The 6765-nt window shown below is 41.9% G+C and overlaps 1 long non-coding RNA gene across 3 annotated transcripts; it reads right to left on the bottom strand.

Moving 5' to 3' along the window:
• Nucleotides 1–806: 806 nt before the first annotated feature.
• LOC144987183 (uncharacterized) lies at nucleotides 807–3236 on the bottom strand. Of its 3 annotated transcripts, XR_013651055.1 has the most exons (5): nucleotides 3102–3236; nucleotides 2525–2582; nucleotides 2317–2378; nucleotides 1444–1539; nucleotides 807–946 (listed from the first exon to the last, which is right to left on the bottom strand). It is a non-coding gene; the product is annotated as an uncharacterized LOC144987183 (long non-coding RNA). The 3 variants fall into 3 exon arrangements; XR_013651056.1 differs by lacking the exon at nucleotides 1444–1539 and having other exon boundaries at nucleotides 827–946; XR_013651054.1 differs by lacking the exons at nucleotides 807–946; nucleotides 1444–1539 and having other exon boundaries at nucleotides 2252–2378.
• Nucleotides 3237–6765: the final 3529 nt, after the last annotated feature.

The raw sequence follows: 6765 nt of genomic DNA, 5'->3' as shown, positions 1-6765 counted from the left end.
TGCTGGTTCATGTTAGCGTCTGCACTGTAATCCCTAGCGAGTTGACTGAACTTAAAAATTATTGTGTAACAGATTACGCAACAGTTAAGTTATATTATTAAAACTTTTAAATTAACATTTATTAAAATTCATATTGTCAGTTGGCTTAAATTTGTATTATTTCATATAAAAAATATTAAGATTCCTCAACTTATAAAAGAGAGATTATTTACTTAAAGTTTTTAATATTTTCCAACTAAAAAACGCTTTAACTAACTATATTTTTATAATATTACTCAACTCATAAAATATGTAAAATTCACTCAAATGCTTTATAAATTCTCTAACTCATTAAATGTGTAGCATTGAAAATATTTAAAATTCTTCAGCTTAAAATGTATTCGAAACAGAGATATTGATACTGCCCCACTACATTTTAAAAGCTAACATTGATAAAAACCAACAAACGTGAAGGCCACACAATAGTGATTGCTTAATACACTTTTTTTAATTGCTCTTTAAAAAAAAAGCACAAATATCAAGAGGATGAAGAAACAATCAGTGCAATAAAACTGCATTATAAGAGTGCTACACAACGTATTGACAAAAAGTGTTGGTTTTGTATTGTACGGCAGAAAAAGCAAATGATCACAACAAAACACATTAGTTACATAACACTTAAACCAACAAATAGTCCATTCTGGAAGACTCACTCAACGAAACATTCTTCAGCGTCAATGAATGTCCTTTCAGTGGTTTGCTGTCCTCAAGGCTCAAGACAGCATTCTGAATAAATATGAAGGCAAGTTCAAGTTTTTTGGGGTGCTGTAAGTCCAGAGCATAGATGTCCCCGAAGAGTTAGAAGAGATTAGTCAGCCAGATGTGTGGGACCACTGACGGCAGCATCAGGAGCATCACCACGACAACTGAGAGGAGAACCACAGCAGTGTCTGTGAGGTCTGGTATTCTGGAAAATACAAAACAAAAAACACAGATGAGTTCAGACCCTCAAAGATATTCATCACACTAATGTCCAAAACTGACATTCCTGCCACCTGTCAATAGGAATCTTTTCATGCTAACATTCTGTTAGCTTTTAATCAACTGGCTGTGATGCCTTAAGGACCAACTCTAATTAAAATTGTGTTTTTAAAAAGTTCTTTAGCATTTTTTCTGAAAATGGAGGACATTTATAAAATAATTTAAGACTAAAGCTTCATTTTTCTTTATTCAAATAATGATGGATCAGGAGCAGAAAAGGTAAACGAAAAGGTTCCCACTCCTTCCAATCACCAGTACCTGTTGTTCGCCTTTCATCTTCTGTCTCATTTTTAAAACCATTTAAAAATATCACTCAGTTTACAAACTACAAACAATTGCCCTATTTATTATGTCACTCAATAAAAACTCAATCAATATTAAAGGATTAGTGAAAAACACTGACAGGGAGTCGTGTGCACTTACTGTACAGGTCTTGAAGAAGTTGCAGGCATCTTCATGCAGATAAACAGGAAGTGCAAGGACGACAAGTGCCCGTCTCATGTTCACATCATGCTGGTCCTAAAAGAATAAAAAGAAATATCCATTACCATTGAAGCAAATGCAGTGCAAACACTTCCAATATTTATTTAAGGAACTTTAAGAAATAATAAAATGATACCTTTTCTAAATGTCTATTTCTAGTAAGAGGACAATACTGTGTTTATGGCATGATCCACTTCAGGTCAAAGACCCAAAGTCATTTTTAAGGCAAGTTACACCATGGCTTCTTACAGCTGTTTACAAATGATTTGTTATCCGTTTTTGAATTATGCACATTAGAAATTCACCTGGAGGTCATAAATCCTAACCAAGCTGGCCAGTTCCTGTCTGTTTTGGTGGACTTGGTCTCAGAAAAAGGCAGCTTTAAGTTACACAAACATGTAAAAACTGCACAATTTCCTCTGACTGCATCTACTCTACATAAATCCATTTCAGATCTTGACAGATGAGTTTTCATGGTTTCAAATGATGGAATGGTGGTAATGCAACATTATTGTATTCCAAAGTGTCTCCACATACATGGCAGTGAAAACACTTTGGAATATTGGCTATGTAGTACTGCAGTATTATATGTAGTACGGCATAGTGCCAAAGTAACAGAACACAACATGCACCTCCATTCCATTGTGCCACCTTCAGCCTGCAATCTAAATATGTTTAGTTAAATTGTAAATAATTTCAACTCTATTTAGACCTTTGGCTAGTTAAAATGTGCATAAATGTTTCCATGCTGCCGTATAAATCTAATAATGGTAATAGTTCAGGATGAATATATTAAATAAGTATAAAACTCACCCACTGACACCTCTTTTCTGGTGAAATGGTGACTTTCTGGTGAACTTTCTGAAGTTCAGTATCTGAAAAAGTCCAAAAGAGATTTTTCAATGTTAAAAAATGTTTCAATTATATTCTGATCAAAAAACATTTATTGCACTACACAACCTATTGCATTTTTTGTTTTTTAAATAGCTCTAGACAAATAACTGATCAGGAGACAAGTTACCTGGCTGGCCTTGGCGTCTACCTGGAGGTGAAACACTGAACACTCTGTAGTTCGGTACCTGAACACAACACGAGCACGTTGATTAATTTATTTTCACAAAAACCTTTTTTATAATGGAGATCAGTGATTTATAAAAGCTTAAAGCTGCATTCAAAACCCAATGCTTCCATGTAGCAACCAGGGTTAAAACTGTTGGCGGTAGCTCCTCCCACACAACCGTTAGAGGCTTTGAGTGACATTTTTGGACAAATGTCCAGCAGCAAACTTTAGCCACAGACAGAGGCCTCCAACGCGAATTTCACACGCGGATCACGTTTAGTGTGATTGCAGCATAACAGATAATTTCTACCTCTGAAAAAAAAACTCATCACTGTCGTAACTTACGGCAGAAATGCATTTTGGGTTTGGCTCGCCATACGTCTGCTATGACAAACTAATCATGTATACATTGCCACATTAAGCTCTAAAACAATCGTAACACACATATGTTTAAACAACAGTAAACCACATTTACGGTATTATAAGAGCATTTTTAAAGCATTCATTCGAAATAAACCATGAACGATACTTAACTTACCAAATTAAATCAGGGCTGAAGACAAGACGGCACCATCAGCGATGAGGCGGATGGAAAAAAAACCCCGAGGTTGGGGCGTCTTGAAGCGGGACGAAATCGCAACGCTTTGCAGAAAAATAAAATGCTCGACTTTCAATTTCAAACGTCGCATACTCGCATTCGGCAAATCCAACATGGCCACCTGAGCTAACGTTGAGAAAACGAAAGACCCTCCCACCAGTACGTGATGACGTCATGACGCTACTTCAGGGATCTTAAAACTTTTGAGTGCTAGATACAAATAAGCTTTAAAATATTTAGCACTGTTAAGTTAAATTTGAAAAAATCTTGATAGAGCTTAATACTTTTTAGTTGAATCAACTACAAAATGACATTTAAGTTGTGTAACCTTAATAGTTATGAGTCAGTACAAGTGTTAGGGTTTACAGTGTGTTCAAAATGGGAGGTGGCGGCCTCTCGTCCAATCAGAGCACGAGAAATCATCTGCCTTCCGTTTCATGCAAAGTGCCTTCCTTTTCATTCAAAGTGCCTTCCTTTTCATGCAAAGTCACTTCCGTTTCATGCATACTCCTCTCTCACACGCACATATAAACTCTTCCTCACACGTACATATATACTTGTATTTCACATACATACATTCTTTTTTAAGAGTGACAATGAGAGTGAGAATGTATGTATGTGTAAAGTAATATATATGCATGCGAGAGAGAGAATATATGGATGTGCAAGTGAGAATATATGTATGCGTAAGAGAGTATATATGCATGCAAGAGAGAGAATATATGGATGTGCAAGTGAGAATATATGTATGCGTAAGAGAATATATGTATGCGAAAGAGAGTATATATGACTGTGAGAGCAAGAATGTATGAATGTGAATGGTTCAGAATAAATAATGTCTTATACGGCCCCTCATAGGATACAAGTACTGATTTGAATGAGTTATTATTTTAAGCTGTAACAATTATACCAGATCTGCTGGAAAGACAAATATTACATCAAAAGTGAAAATCTGACACCAAGATGAGTGGAAGACATATGTCCATCAATACACTGTGGGTTAGGAGGGGGGATGAAGCAGACAGTGAGCAGTGTGGCAGTGTGCACGTGGGGGTGGAGATACACGCATGCTGCCGAAGTGAACCATGTGTTCATAAGGGGAACCTACCCAGCCAGACCAGCCAGACCAGGAGAGGGGAGGAGAGACCCCCAGGCCAGGAGCCCCGCCAGCATTCGGACCCAGGCAGCCTGGGAGGGTGGGAGGAGCCACTCCCATAACCCTACCCACTACAACCCTCCTCCCCGCCATATTATCTGAGCCCTCCTCCCCAACCCTCTCAATGCCCTCCCCCCTCTGTGATGGGGAGGGAAAGACCCCGAGGATCCCAGCGAGCCAGCCCCCAGGTCTGTCCCTCCCATGCACTCACGCACACATACTCACAATCTTCTGGTTACCCCCGCCGCCACGCAGTAACCCCCTCCGGCCGACCGACCCCCCAGCGTCGTATGCCCGACCATAACCGCAGCCGACAGGACAATCACAAGCCCGGCCGCCCTGAGAGGACCAGGCGGGTGAAGACCGGCCGCCCCTTCCTGACCCCACCCATGTATGGAGGTGTGGGTGTGCTGTGAGTGTGCTGCAGGTAAAATAGGAGGTCCAAAGTGTGGGGGGCCCCACCGCTGCCAAGCCGCAGAGCCCCCCCCCACTCCGGGGTCCCTCTGTCAGTGGTGTGTATTTGCTGTGTGTGTGCTGCTAACATGTAGTGTGTGTGTCTAAAGTGGAAGTTAAAATTGTAGGGGGGACCAGTGAAAGATGAGCACAGATGTTTCACCGTGCTCCCCTCCACCAGACCCTCCCCACAAGGCCCTAGATGAATCAAGGTGTCTAATATGCAAGTAAAAGCGGGATGGAGGGCGGGGGCCGACACGACCCCAGAGAGAGACACCCCCAGTGAGCCCCGCCAGCATAACCCACCCATCCAGTTCCCGGAGCCTTATGTGCCTGTGTGCAACATTTGTTTGGGTGAGAGCGGGGAGGAGAAGGCGGATGGGCACAACCGGGGGAAGAAGGCTCCCCCGAGCGACTGGCCCCCTAGCCAGCCGTGGTAGGCGCCCCCCCTCCCAGGGCGGCGCCTAAGGAGGCGGCAAGCCAGCCGCAGATGGAGGCCAGAGCCTCGTAGCGCTGAGAGACGGCCAGCATGGAAGGGGCCCGGTGCCAAAACGGAGGGTCAGGAGGTCCAGCCCTACCATTCATGCCCTGACCTCCCAAAGGACTAGCACACACACCCCAGGGCCCCCCCCCCCCCCCCCCAAAAAAAAAGGGAGAACCCAAAATAGATTAAATAATAATAATAAATAAAGAAATAATAATAATAATAGTAATAAATAATACTAATAATGCTACTACTAATAAAAAAGAAAAACATGCTTTATAGGTGAATTGGTCACTCTAAATAAGGTGTCGGCTCCGGTGCCACATGCGGTTCATCCTTGTGCCACGGCCCTCTGTAGTTTTTGTAAAATAACTGTCATGTTCTAAGATTGTCGTGGTGCCTTTAACACTGTCAGGAAGTGCAAGCGGGCAGGAGAACAGCGGGAACGCATGGAGGGGACATGTCTGCAGCTGTAAACGGCGACCAGTGTCTGTTTTGGGATGGAAAGATTTTCTGGAAAGACAGTCAGTGGCGATCTCGTCGGGGACACATGATCACCCCCAAAAAAGCCCCCCCCCCCAGACTAAAACCACCCATTTGCGCATAAAATGTATTAAATTTGCCTTTGGGCGCCCCTACTATCCTGTCACCTTGATGCTAGGATGACCGTATGTTGGAATTTCTGTGTAGAACATGCTGAAGCCTCCGTCCAGCGACCAGCGTAAACGCGGGGGAAAACAACGAATATGTAGAGAGGCGGGGGCGGGGCTTAGACTCAGCGCTTATGATTCCAGACCTGCAACAAACTAACCGCTGCTTCCTAGTAAAAAATAAAAAATAGTTGTCATCCATAAAAAAAATATCATTTATTGGGTTTACTGGATTTAAAGACAAAAAATAGAAAGGAGTCTGCATCAAAGTGAATTTGTTTCCATTATCTTCATAATCTTAACTCTGATGTTTGACAGACGGAAAAGTCTATTCAAGGTTGTGGAAAATGGACAAACGATCAAAGAAAACATCACGTTCATTAAGAATTAAAAATTATTAAAATTAATATTTAAATAAATATCCTGACAGTATTTTGAATCAATACAACTACTAAATGAATTATCGCAATATATCGGCAAAGACATTTTTTCTAACACACCTAGTGTTGTGGCTTGCTGTGCTCTCATCTCAGTGGGAAACTGATCCAAATGGCTCTTTGAGAGGTTCAAGTTGGCGCCCCCTTCTCTAAATTATCCCTAGGTGTGAATGAGAGTGTGCATGGTCGTGTGTCCCTGTGACAGACTGGCGACCTTTCCAGGGTGTCCCCTGCCTTCGCCCATAAGTGGGTGGGATAGGCTCCGGCAGCCCCGTGACCCCGAAAGGGATAAAGAATATGAATGAATGAATGAATGAATAATGAATTTTATGTTGGATTATGTGAAATATGGAGGAAGTGGGTGGAGTCACAGCAAAAGAAGAAAAGGAGAAAATTTTGGGCCGTCGGCAGCTGTGAGAGGAGG

Source organism: Oryzias latipes, chromosome 18 (genome assembly GCF_053564925.1).
Source record: "Oryzias latipes strain Hd-rR chromosome 18, Olatipes_Hd-rR_3.1".
NCBI classification, from domain to species: domain Eukaryota; kingdom Metazoa; phylum Chordata; class Actinopteri; order Beloniformes; family Adrianichthyidae; genus Oryzias; species Oryzias latipes.
This window is presented reverse-complemented; position numbering and strand designations above follow the sequence as displayed.